Source organism: Triturus cristatus, chromosome 6 (genome assembly GCF_964204655.1).
Source record: "Triturus cristatus chromosome 6, aTriCri1.1, whole genome shotgun sequence".
NCBI lineage: Eukaryota > Metazoa > Chordata > Amphibia > Caudata > Salamandridae > Triturus > Triturus cristatus.
In genome coordinates, this window is record NC_140589.1 from 1,038,359,357 (window position 1) to 1,038,373,861 (window position 14,505).

Sequence of the window (14,505 nt, forward strand, 5' to 3'; positions counted from 1 at the left end):
TTGAAAAGTGGGGCGTGCTGCATTTTACAGAAATTGACAATACAGACATTGCAAAACCAGGCCGGTCCCTGCAAGTTTGGATTTGATCACCAGAGTTTGGTGTCGTGTCTTATAAGGAGCTTTAGGGCAACATTCGCTTCATGTCAAACCCCTCGTCCACTCCACCACAAAGCAGAGATGAGGGTACAACTATGCGTTCTATGATCTCGGATGGAGATATAAATAACATGTGGGGCAACCTCCCAATGACGTTATCATGCAGATCCAACAATGTCCTTTTCATCCTGTAACGCAAGTAAAAAAAAGAACTGCAGCTTCACTTGTCCTAGGTTTTCTGGGATTGAGGAAATCACTCGTACAAACACGAGTTTGGCATGCCAGAATAGTGCTAACGTGCAATCCGTCTCACACTTAGAGCCAGGTTTACCAACATTTTGCGCTGTGCATGCGTCACAAAAGTGAAGCAAACCAGCACACACTTTTTGGGGGTATTTAGTTTCCAGCACAAAACTCGTTTTGTGTTGGAACGTTGTCTAAAAATAACACAAAAGTAACTAAAAGTTGCCTAAGAGTAACACAAATAGCTGCTTTGAGGTACTTAGCGTCAAGGGAGCGTTACATGGTTGGTCCGTCTACCAAAAATTTCAGACAAGGTTTTACATCAAAAATTAACGTCACTTGAAAACAGGCATTAATAGGAGAAATGTTTTCTCTTCTTTCTTCCTCTACTTTGCATGTGTGTTGCACTGTTCAGCACGCATAAAAAGTAGGAAAAGTTTTTAAAGTTGTCTAGGCATATAATTATTACTGGAAGGGAACCCTTCCAGTACAAAACCTATACTAGACTCACGTACACACCCTTGCACTATGACTCAAATGTGTGTGAGTGGCACTCTGCAGCAAAATTCTGTGCCGGTGCTAGGGAGAGGGGAGGAGAGAGCCATACATCTGTAGATATGGCACTCTCCTGCTCTCTCCTCATGCAACACATTACAGCATTTTTGGCTGCTGCGCTGCATCGCATGAGAATAAAGGGCCAGATTATGAGTTTGACGCAGTTGCGCGGGCTCTCTGCCGGCACAGCTGCGCTAAACCTGTGCAACGACCACCCGCCATATTACGAACTGAACGAGTACAACTCATAATATGGTGGGCGGTCCTTTGCCCTTCCCATGGTGCTTGGAAAACAGGCACTGTCATGGGAACGGCAAAAAACTTCCAGCACAGCATGGATGTGGACGTCAATGCCATGCTGGAACTTTTTGGGAATACAGACAAGGGGTACATGTTGTGCCCCCTGAATGTAACCCCATGGCGGGGTGGACGTGGGGGGATTGTAGGGCCCCCTTTTTTCCTGCACTGCCAGCCTTTTCATGGCAGGGTCCGCCATGAAATTACTTGTGGTGCAGGAAATCATGATAAGCTGAGCGGGACTGCGCCAGTCCCCGCTCAGCATATCGCGTTGTAATGCAGCTGTTCCACCGCTAGTGAACGACTGTTCCCTGGCACAGCCAGCAGTCCACCACCGATGTGACGGTGAATGTCGTAATCAGAAAAATGGTTGACCACCACTGCTGCACCACCAAGAGTCTGGTGGTCGGAAGATCGCTAGAATCGTAATCAGCCCCTTAGTAAATCTGGCCTTTAGTGATCAAAGACAGTGACAAATATGAGAATTTGTGAAACAACAGAAACATTTCCATACCGTTTTTTGTAGCAATAATTTGTCTTTGAAAATGTGATTTACCGAAAATGATTGTGCAATATTTGAGCATATTTAGCATTTTTCTGTTGTGCTGCTCAAGACACACAATTTATCGTAGCTGCAGACTACTAACCAATATAAAATCTTACTTTGCACATGCTCAATATGCTTATGATGCAAAACAAAAATAAAAAATTGAAAGCTATGGCTGATGTATCTAAGTTTGAATATGGGTAACTTACTCTTTGTTTGACAAATTTAATCTGTAGGAACATAATGTAAACTCCTGCAGACTGCCATTAAATGCTAAAATTGAGAATGAACAGCAAAATCATTTAATTACTTATGCAAATGTGATTCCTTAACAAGTGGGGAATAAGAAGGAGGGAAAATGAATTTCCCCATACAAAAGAGGAAATCTAATAAACACATTTTGTTATTGCAGAAAAAGGAACCACATTAATATTTTTTGTCAAGCCAGGGCAGAGGTTTACACCTGATCCAATAAGTAGCTTTATTGGCAAAGAAAATATTAATCCAACCAATGGACACAAATCAGACCAACCCCACACAATTGTTTCTCATGGACACAGAAATAATAATAAAAAAACATTCTATTTCATATACACTAAGGTTGTCATAAGATTACATGGAATACGCTGACTTGTTTACAATTCTACGCTTTAATTTACTACACCGGTAGAGCCTCCATATAGTTTCATTGAATGCAATGGATTATCACGCCTGAAACAATGATATTTCAAAGGAATGTTAAAGACTAGAAGTGATTCTTATACATATACAGTATGCAGACACAATTTACTCACTCAAACACTGAGCCCTTATTAAAGAGAGACATCATTACAAGTGCTTGAGATTATTGAATGTCAAGGTCTAGGACGCGAGCATCGCGCCCAGAGCAGCTGATATTAAATATTCACAGCATTTTAGTGGGAAACGATAGTTTGCAATGTTTATGACACTAAAATATATTCCTTAAAATGTGCATGTTGATAGGCATTGAATAAACCAGACAAAAGTTATGTTATAAATGGCTGGCAGCTATGTATTCAGAACACAGATGATTACTGCAATTGTTGTTCTTTATTTTTTCCCAGTAATTTGCCTCAAATGCTTTTTTCTTTGTTTAGTTCTACATACGAAGAACAACTGTGTAATATGAAAATTTCAATCATAGTTGTTTTATATCTGAATCAATCTCATTTACGTTTTCTGAAACATTAAGCTGCAAAAACACACCTCAATGTAATATTTCGGTAGGAAGTTGTGCAGAAGAAAATTACTACAGTTTCCTAGATACAACGTGTCTCCCACAAATGAAATAAACCTATTTGAATAATCAAATGCATTTCCTCTGAAGGTAAGCACATTCGAACAGACAATGCAAAAGGAAGGAATCCGATATTGATGACAGTTTAAGGTATTTGAATTTCTCTAATTTATTGCGACTTCTGTACTTTTCAAAAGAGTAATAGACCCATATACCGTTTTTTGCTTTTTCTATTTTCATTGCTACTAGTATTCATGTTTTTACTATCCCGATACTCTTTTTGTCCCTTACATCTCTATACGGGCAAGGCTCAAATAATTAAAGTCCTCCTCTAAACAAAGCATCAACAAAATAGTGGTAAATTCCACGTATGGGTGAGGATATTTCAGCATTACCTCTACTAGTTTGCTACTGGGAAAATAATATTTTTCTATTCAATTCTATAAGCTTCATTCAACAATTAGTCTTAAAAACACGTACAAAGTAAACAAGTACGGCAATAATCAAAATATAAATAAAACTGTTACAATCAAGTAAGCGAGCCAAAGCATCGCAGCATACAAGAGTGAAATTTCTTAAGAGTAAAGACATCAGATTTAGTTCCCCCAAAAGATAAAAAATACAATGAGTGCATACATAAATTAAAAGTGTTCACAAGGGAAATACTAGGTGACTCAAAACTTTGGATGAGAGTACATCCTAGTGAAAAACATTAGGATAACATAACTATTCATAAATACACAAGCAGTCAATACAAATCAAAAATGATCTTCCTTTGAAAGTCCTGTGGAGGAAAATACTCTAGAATGATGATGCAACGCAATACTTTACAGGCTGTAAAACATCAACTGATAAAAATAAAGCACTAACATTCCTTTAGGACACACTAACAATTCTGGCTCTAATGATTTATATCCTCCCCACAACCTTTGCAATTGCCCATGCATGTGTGGGTTTTGACTCTGGTCTAAGGATTCTGAGTGTCAAACATCTGCTGCGGTTCCACAATAGTCTGCATAGTGGTTTAATCCATTTCTGACGGGGAATGACATAACTAGGGCAAACGAAGAAAACATGCCCAATTGTTTCTATAAATGGCTTGCAGGTCAGATACAGTAAATCACCATCAGGGGCCCATTTATTTGTAAATGATTTCACAGGAAGGGTGACAACACTGAACTGGAAATATAATTTCCTGTCCAGAGGAACAGTAATGGCATCCCAGTAGGGCTCCAAGAGGCTAATTGATTTAAAATCTAGGAATGTTCCTGTTAGGGTTGAATTGACCACCTGTTGTACCTCTGATTGCCTGACCCACAGCCAGTAGTGTTCTTTTAACTTTGCTTCTGCAGAGATGTGGCAGATACAGGGTTGTCCCACAAAGAGGGAAATTTAATTGAAAGTTTTTAATTTGTTGTAGCCGTATGATATTTTTAAATCTCTCAGCCTTAATGAAATCCCCTAAAGGCCCATCCATAATGGGCCAGTTCAGGAATGGACCATAGCCTTCTCCAGAATAAAAGAGGACCAAGTCTAGCTTGATCAGCTAATGGCCTTCACCCCATATCAAACATTAATGGTACCAGTGGGGAACTGGAAGAAGACATGCTAGGATTCTCAGAAGTTTATTCTCAGAGCTTGTAAGAGAGGATATGTTGGCAAAACCCCACAACTCAGAACAATACAATGCAGAAGTACATGCTTTAGCATCATACATTTGCAATACTGGGTCAAGAGATTTAGAGTAATAAGAGGCATGCTCTTTAACTATGGCACCAGCAATCTGCGTCTGTTTACGTGACACAAAATCCACATTGGGCTTCCAAGCAAAGGTTGAAGATAGTGTTACACTAAATTAAGTGAAAACATCCACTCTTTCTAGTGATTCACATCTCAACTCGAGCCTACCCTTGAAAGCTTTGTTTTTGCTTAATTGATCACAAGTCCGCGGGTCTTGAAAAATTATTTGAAGTAAAATAACACTCACTGCAGTCCGCTGGGTTTCTTAGATATTAATAAAGTATTATCAACGAACAGTAAAATTGAAGTTTTGGCACCTGCTAGAGTGGGGCCATCTGTAGAGAGACCAGAGTTAACAATATCATTTAAGAACAAAGAGAACAGAGTGGGAGCCAATATGCAGGCTGGGTGTACTCCCTGCCGGATAGAAAACCATTCCATCAACTCCCTCTGACTTCCCCAGCGTACCAGCGAATAATTGCAGTCATGCATACAAGTTAACACAGAAGATTGGAGGGGATACCCATATCAGTGAGCAATCGGGATCAAAATTGACTCCTTACTGTACAACTTGAATAGCATTCAACAGAACACTCCTGCTGCCTGTGAATCAAGGATTGGTTTATGAATGTTAAAACAAATATAACGGTAGTGGTTGGATGAAGGATGAATTGATAGCTGGATATCTCTATCCCGATTAAGTCCTCTTGTAAAGGATGAAATGCGTCGGCTGGACTGAGAATCTTGGTTTGAGGAATAAAAAAGTTTGGGACTCATTACCACTGGCTGCTGTGTATAAATTGACAAAAAGACGAATCATCACTGGATTGGACTGTCTAATATAATTTGACATGAGTGATTACAAATTAGAAGTTATTGACGTGATATTTAAGGCGCTCCCCTTGTCAGTTTTTATCTCTTCATGAATTCCACTTGGTGACCAGCTGACCTCGGGTCCACTGCACCAAACTTCACACTAAAAACCTCAAGATGGTCGCTGATAACAAGCTGGATATGTCCACCCAGGTCAACACCATTGACTCATCATGCTTTCTCCTCTTGAAGATGCTGAAGAAGATCTTCAAATGGCTCCCAAGGAACACAAGAAGAATTGTCACCCACACCCTCATCACTAGCAGGCTCGACTATGAAAAGCCCGACTTCACCAGGCTCACGAAACTCATCTCTGTTCTTTAGCTGAGGCAATTACTATGACCATCCAGGCCTGATCCGGGCAATACTGCCTGGCAACACAAACTCATCAGGGCCGGGTGAGAAGAGGGCAGTTGGTCCGCCGCACTGAGGGCATAAAAAGGAGCAACCGATGAATGCGGGATGAAGCAGGGGAGTCTCCTGGAAGAAGGAGGCACCTCGTAAGACACATGTCAATAACAGTAGCGCCCAGTCAATCCAGGCACTCCGGAACACAAATCCACTTCTCCACACCTCTCTTGAAATGAAGCACAATGTCTGGTGCACGTTGGTATGAGTCGCACCAGATAGTTCCGGTTACACACAATGCGCAGTCACACAATGCGGAGTCGTATACTCAGTGGCTCCATGGAAATGAAGCACAATGTCTGGAGCGCGTTGAGCTGGGTCGCACCATACAATTCTGGTCACACACGATGAAGAGTTGCAAATTCCATACCACTCTTGAAATGAGGCACAACGTCTGGAGTGTGTTAATCTGAGTTGCACCAGGCAATTCCAGTCACACACAATGAAGAGTTTCCATTTCTGTACCTCCTTAGAAATGAGGCACAAAGTCTGGTGCACATTGATCGGAGTTGCACCAGACAGTTCCGGTCACACACACACACAGGTGCAAGTTCAGCCGTGCCACATGAGGTAGAATGAGGCACTACTACAGAAACGCCCCCACCTCCGAGGGTTGCAACCTGTAAATTGGACACCGCACGCATTGAGCATGCAGTTGGCATGTCGTTCGACAGAGATGCGGCACAATCTAGGAAGCTGGACAAAAGGGATCCCACAACTAGTGAATCTGCTCAACACCAACAAGGGGGTTATGTATATCGAGGCTCCATGATGCAGGGGCCACACTCCTGAGATACAGGCAGTGCTTTTTGGGCTCCGCACCAAGAAATCTGGTCTCCAGGCACAATACTTAGTCTCATGTTCACACCAAGCTACAGATGGGAATCCAGCAGTGATGTTGGCACTTAAGAGGGCACCTCTCTCCAGATGTAACAGGTAGATGGAGTGGGTCCCTCGCAGTAGGTCTTTGATGTCCCTGAAACCTCCACATGAGAACAGGGGGCAGTCCAAAAAGTCCTTGGAGAGCACACTTTAGGGTACCACACGGCAGCAGGTAGTCAGCCCAGGCCAGCCACTATTCAGAAAGGGTGCACGGTCCCTTCCAATGGTAGTAATCCTTCTCGTGCACAACAGATTGCTCTGGTATTGTGCAGCATGCAGTTCCAGGATCTCCGGTCCCACGTCCCCACAAATATATCCCTACCCTGCTGTAGTAAAGCACCAGTAGTTATACTGTAGTGTGCCTTTGAATTTGGGGGGGGGTTAGAGAGTTTCCCTTTTAACCACAGATATCTGCCCCCAAATTTCAGTCCTGTCTGCCATGGGGCCGTGGAATGTAGAACAAAATCTTTAGTGGGGCATTTATTTGGTTCCCAGAGGCCAAGTGTCAAAACCGCTTCATCCAATCTATCCAGCCAGGTCCGCAAATGGCAGAGGTCTATCATTCTAGTTGCATGCCCAATGTTTATAGATGTCTCAAAGGAATGCACAGATGTGCTCTCCCAGCCTCCAGTGTGGACTAGAGTCAAACTAAAAGGCAAGCAATGAGTTTAAGAGCAGAGAAATGCCCAGTTTCTAGAAGGGACATTTCCAAGCTATTAATGGCATATCGCTCTTTACCACAAGAGTGGGTTTTTCATTGTGAATCCAATGATAGGAAACAATATGAGGCTGCTCCACTGTAAGCCACTATTACAGCTTGAAGTAATCTCAGCCATCCCCCCATATTAACCTATGGGAAGAGCAAACCTCAGTGGTGCAAGTGAAAACCCACAGGCCTGCAATGGCAGGTTTGAGGCATATTTAAAAACATCAGGTAAGAACCACTTCCTGAGAGATGTAGGAAGGACACACACACTTTCACACTGCACTTACAGTGGAAAAGTGCCCAGTGCCCTAAGGCCACTAAAAAGAGAATCAGCAAAACCTTGATGTTGCCCTGTGGGAAAGGCCAATCTGCTAGGTAATAAAAACTCACATGGGGCGCTTCACTACTTGGACAGGAAACACCCATGTGTACCTGCACTGCCATTCACCTACCACTTGCTCCACCACTCAGGGCTTACCCTAGGGGTGCTGTAGTGGAAGCCCACATAGGGTTAGCTACTGCGTTACAAATGTCAACCTGAGCTTAGGCGCGACTGCACACCCACCGTCTTGCAATAGCAAGCTGGATACAAGCTTGAAAGGCCATTCGGGTGGGTGACACATTCAGTGTTGCATCCCACCATTAGCCGGTGCAATACCTGCCTTCCTTCTAATGAACTCCCTCGCTGCTCATCTTGCACATATTTGCCATTGCTATGGTCTTCAGTCTGCTTCAAATGTTGCTATTGTAGGAAACCGCCTCTTTGTACAGTGCACTAAAATTAAGTACACTATGTAGAGAGTGTGAGAAATCACAAAAGTCAGGGAGAGGTATAAGTAGATAATACTAACTCTCTTTTTGTGGTAGTGTGAGAGAACAGTTAGGCTTGTCAGAGGGTAGTGCTAAGCATTTGTTGTATTCAGAGAGACAATAAACGAGACACACACTGAAGAATAAATCCAAGACCAATTTGTAAAAACAATGTCAATTTTTGTATAATTTGTAAGACCTTACACACAGTTCTAAGGTAAGTACTTTCAGAGTTATGATTTCTCAAAGTTAGGAAAATATATCACTTCTATGCGCAATTATGCATCATAGGAAACAATGGGAGGAAAAGCAGTAAAATGCACAGAAATTCAGGCAATGCTTTCACCAAGTTCACCTTCTTCTTTTAGGTCAAAGTTTCAGCAGGAGAAGTTCAGGAGTGTCCCGGATCGGCTGGGAGCAGAGGTGCAGAGGTCTTGGAAGCCGGTGCGCAAAGCCAAAGGGGGTCACATGAAAAAGCACTGCACAGAGGGACATACAGGTCAGTTCATTGGGTCTCTTTGGAGGGAGGAGGTTGCAAGGGTTTGCAGGCCATGGAAGCAGGGAGGTTGGTCAGTTCTAGGGCTGGTGGGGCCCGGTGCACAGCGAACAGGTCAGCCGGGCATCCTGTGTCTTGAAGTCCTCAGTGTCAGGATAAGGCAATTTGGAGATGCAATCTCTGGATAGCTGGGCCACTCAGGAAGTGGGTCTCAGGTGCCTAGATGTCTCTCAATGGATGCTTGTTTCTGGTACTTCAGGAGTGGACTCTTCCTCTTTGTGTTTGCTGTTGGGGTTCTGGTACCCTGGGTATTGGTACGGTGCAGCTCCAGTAGGTCCTGGAGCCTCCAAAGTTGGTGGAGAGGCCGATCTGACTCTCCAAAGCTGTTGTACCTTTTCTTGCTTAAGTGCTGCGTCGAAGTCAGTGGGGGGCAGCAAGTCAACAAACCAGACTTCAGGGGATTGGTGCCTGGGGTGGTCAGGGGAGTGATGCCTCCACTCCAAGGGAGCTTCATGGTAATTTCTTGAAGACTGGAGGTGCTCTGGGGTTCTTGGAGTCCTTTCAGGTTTCAGGATGACACAGCAGCAGTGATTGTCAAGTCCTGGGAGTAGCAGGCAGGGTTTGGTGCCTTACTTCTTCTGCAGCCGGACTTCAGTTCTCGTGCAGTGGGTTTTCTTTGTCCTGGTTTTCTCTTGTCTGTTCAGTCTGATGTTCAAATCTCGGGGTGCCACCTAAATACTGAATTTAGGGGCATTACAAGGGGAGACAGGTAGTAGCCATTGGGCTACTTACCTGTCAGGATTCCTGCCAAAGTCCACCTCTCTTGACTATTTCAATATACCGCGGTACAAAAGGGGGTGGTGATGGACGGAGCATCAGAACCAATCAAACACTCACACCCAGTCAACAGATCTGGGTTTGATCCATCACCGTTCTTTAGCCCACTTTGCCACCCCAGTTCAGACATGGCCATATGCAAATCAGTCTGACCCTGTGCCTCATGGGAACAGTCCAGCCCGAACTGCCACGCCATGCCTTCCCTGGACCGGAAACAAACCGGTCCTAGGAAGCTTGTTTCCCGTCCAGGGAAGGCATGGCTTGGCAGTTCGGGCTGGACTGTTCCCATGAGGCACAGGGTCAGACTGATTTGCATATGGCCATGTCTGAACTGGGGTGGCAGAGTGGGCTAAAGAACGGTGATGGATCAAACCCAGAGCTGTTGACTTGGTGTGAGTGTTTGATTGGTTCTGATGCTCCGTCCATCACCACCCCCTTTTGTACTGCTTATTTCAATATACCAGCATGACTCATATAATTCCACCCAACACTTATGAATGAACAAACGTCTTGAACCCTGACTTTTGATTTGACCGTATTACATGCTGTTGGTAATAGCTAGCTGCAGATAGTGTCCCCCGGTTTGTTTGAAAGGCTTAATAGTTTTTACAAATGTTTTACCATGAGTGCGCAAGGTCAGGTTTCAGGTGCCACGGATATATCCAAAAAATCCACCAGAATAGGCATCAAGCAACCAGCATAGATAACCTCAACATAAACCTTCTGGAAGACAGCCCTCATCAAATTAGTCCCCTGCACCTGTTCCTTGCTATAAGTAATTAGAATGCGACATTTATGAACTTTCTAAAACACCTTCTAGAAGACAGCCTCAACAAATTAATCATCTGCTCCTGTTCCCTGCTGTAAGCAATTAGAATACAACCTTTGTGAACATTATAAAAGGACTTTCTAGGAGGTAGCCTCATCAAGTTAATTATCTGCACCCATTCCTTGTTACAAACAATTAGAATGTGATGTTTATGAATGTTCTAAAGCAGCCTTATTTAAAAACCGTGCATACTCCTCCCCTTTGCTTACCCTCTTTGCTTGCTACTTACCTGTTTCTAGGACTCTGTCTTGCCAGCTCCCTTGATCCTCTCGTTTTGACCTCACCACAAAGAAAATTGTGCATTAGTCTTGCACCTGATGGAAAAAAGGACAAGAAGAAAAGAAAATACACAGCAACAGACTTGAATTTACCTTCTTCTGAGTTCAGTCGCAACATTGGGCTGCAAACAAAGGTAACCAGTGTTTTTGTTCAACTTGTACATACTGTTGGCAGGGCTTTGCCAGAGAGGACTTGGGTGAAGCTAACCCCGTCCAAATTTGCTTGTGGGTTTGATGCTGAAATCATACACAATACAGTTTTGAAACTTTTGATAAAGGAGCCTCTACACAACAAACTGAATAAAAATAAAACAATAACAAAACTAAAGATTGGTTGAGTTTGAAAAGCTTTTGTGAGGTGATACCTTAAGAGATAGAGGTAATACTAGTCTAAAACCTTATTATTTGTTTGTTTATAGGTAACATATCTGCCAGTACCAATCATCAGACTGGTGTGAATGCCTGCTGCAGTGTTGCTGTTGAGTAGACGAGCCACAGCATCCTTTTCTCTACACGCTATCTCCATCCCAACCCCCTTCTCCCTGGGATTTGCCACCGGAACAGTGTCTCCTCCTGTAAACCGAGGGCAAGTCCAGGGAGGATTCGGGAACTAGTGTCACCACCCCATTGGAATCATCTGGGCTCCAGGTAGGTGGCTTAAAACATTATCTTTAGGTTGTCTACATCCTCTATTGACCACTTCCTGTGGGAAGAGGCACTACCCTAGCCCTGATAGGAGGCATTCTAGCTATCCCAGGATGGTGGAATTTCAGGAGAGGGGTTTAATCCACCTTCCCACCCAAGGGTGGTGTAGGCTAAGTGGGAACCCTCCTCCCAATCTAACTAATTTTACCACCTTTCCTCTCACCAAAAGTAGAGCAGGAAAGGGTGCCTGGCCTCCCTCACTATCTAGAGGTTCCTGGGTTGGAATTCAAAGGTGACTTTGCCTTTGACGTTTCCGGCCCAGGAAGGCCACCCTGTCCTGGACGAGATGTGAAGCACCTCTACCCAGAGAAGGCTTTCCCTCTGTCCTCTAAGGGTATAGTGCACCCTGCCTTAGGACTAAATGCCTGCAGTTGGGATGAATTACCGATATCCCATGCAGTGTATGGAAAGCATGGCACACAGGGCTGTGTGCCATGTTGACTCATTGGATTTCTCCTCACCAAGACATGCAGCCTGCAATGGCAGAGTGCATAGCTTTGATGAGGGGTCCCTGAGGTGACACAACCAGTGCTGCAGCCCCAGTAGACCCTCTTCAGTACCCATGCCCTAGGTTCTAGGGGTACCACTTACTAGGGACTTATAGGGGTAACTGAAGTTGTGCCAATCGTGGTAGAGATTTTGGGAAAGAGATCTGACACTGAGGACCTCATTAGCAGGGACCTAATGCACTTACAGTTCTAAATTACATCACACATCAGGCAAAAAGCGGGGGCCTTTAGGTTAAGCCTGACTGCTGTGTGCCAAGCTTTGTGAGTTTTGTGGTTCACCCACACAAGGATTGTGTTTACTATTTGTGTGGGGTTTCCACCCCTCTCAACTAATAACCCAATTCCTTACAGTGCTTCCGACAGTGTCTTCAATCCATAAAAAAACACTGTGATCCATAAAAAACACTGCAAGAGAACCAAATTAAAATCTCAACTCCCCCCCCCCCCCATGTCCCTGCTATTAGGAGGTTTCCAAAGTCTCAGTTTCAGGTTTGGCCGAGGTATGCTGTGCTCTGACCCTTAATATGAAAGTGACTGATTGCTTGGAAATACTGGGGAAGTACTGGATCAACTTGATAATGATAGGTAAAGTAGAGTAGGTTTTTGTAGCAAAGTGTCTCTTTTAACATCGGAATAATGTTTCGTCGGTGGCTGGTGAGTTCCAACACTGAATAGTGCAGTGTCTTGGACATCCACACGGATCGTGGGAAAACCTACCCCTGCTCTGCCAGTCTGTGTTGGAACTCGCCGGCCACCGACGAAACATTATTCCGACCCTAACTGGGTTGATGTTCTAGATCTTCAGGTACCACTTTTTAGGGTGCTGTATGGGTGGTCACTTAATTAGTAGATTGTGTACCACTACCAAAAAGTGTGGATAGATCTTGTATTGGTCCTGAAGAATTGCCTTCAAATAGAATTAACGGCAAGAAAAATGTTGACCCCAAATGCACACATCCCCGTGACCTTATGACAGGGGTGCACAATCTTCACGTTTTTTAATCAGGAGAGTGGCCACAATCATTAAAATAGTTCTGGGTGGACCACTAACTCCGGTTTTAATCTCACTTCTTTACTTATTGTATCTACACTCACTAGGGCCCTCACAAGCACTGCACCTTACAGCAAAAGAAAAAAAGATCTCTGCCAAAAGGCCCCATTAAGGATGCTGATCAGGTATTGCAGCGCCGACCCGGTAAGGAGCAGACCCGATGATGAAGCAAGACACCCCACTGATGGGGGGTGTGTGAGGGTCCCTTTCAGAAAGGAGGAAATTTCCTCCTGCCCCTAGTGTGTACTCCACTACACACTAACCACACATCAACCTACAGTGTGCACTAGGAACTGCATACTTTTCTGCTTTGTAGTACTTTAGGGCATGTATGCTGGACCTGGATAAATATAGCCCTTAGTCCCCCCTCTATTTGTTAATAAGCTTAACAGTTTCCCCTTCGGAAGAGACCTAACCTGTATGGAAACACCTGGGTGGACCGACTACCAATGACAAGCATATACGGTGAGGAATATGACCCCATCAGAAACCCTCATGCACAAAAGAGACATTGAGGTATAATCATGAGCCCCTCTAGAATCCACTACCTGCTGCCCTTCTGCAATTTCTTTTTTGATATGCTCTACGTCTATTTGTTAGCCTAAGGTTCGTTTTAATCCTGCCATATGCATTCCTGGGGCAAACTACAGTCTATCTAGAACCTCCAGACCATTGATTGACGCTTAGAGGTCATCCGCCAATTGCAGCATTTCTATACCAGAGGATTAACGCTGAATAGTCAGGGATGCCTTCTGGCAAGGCGACTGGGAAACCCACAAAAACAACTCCTCTTTTCAGAAGCTCTAAACAGGGCCTTTCCACTTCAGATTCCCGGGGTGTTGCCCTCTCAACGTCAAGCCTCTCTAACCCTATGATTTCCACTTTGCCAGACCCCACCATGGAGTGGATACTCCAGGAAATCTCCACTGTGGGCCGATGATTAGAGGGTATGGAGACGTCCATATCTGCTCTTGCGACCAAGACTAAATCCATTTGCACAGACATCACTGAATTCCAGTGCCGGATGGATGGCCTTTCTGAACTGGTGGTAGAAGTAAATAACCTAGAAAAACGGATAATGCTGTTCCTTAGAAGAGAGAGTCAGAAAAAGGGAAAATAAACCAACCTGACCAGAATGGTTCAAAACACTTTCAACTACACACAATAGACCCCACATCATCTTATGGCTGTTGCTAAAAGATCTCCGTTAAAGTGCCCCTACTATAGGGATCCCGTCTGGTATTGCACCACCGACCCGACGAGGAGCAGCCCGATGATGAAGCATGACACCCTACCAGGTGTGTGAGGGCATTCTAATCCAACAAAATGGATTCCTGACTTTGAACCATTCTGGTCAGGTTGGTTTATTTTCTCTTTTTCTGACT

At 44.1% G+C, this 14,505-nt stretch overlaps 1 protein-coding gene across 6 annotated transcripts in view; it reads right to left on the bottom strand.

The window, feature by feature from the left end:
- Nucleotides 1–14,505, bottom strand: part of LAMA2 (laminin subunit alpha 2) — a 3,129,796-nt gene that overhangs the window by 1,901,412 nt on the left and 1,213,879 nt on the right. The gene's annotated exons all lie outside the window — the stretch shown is intronic.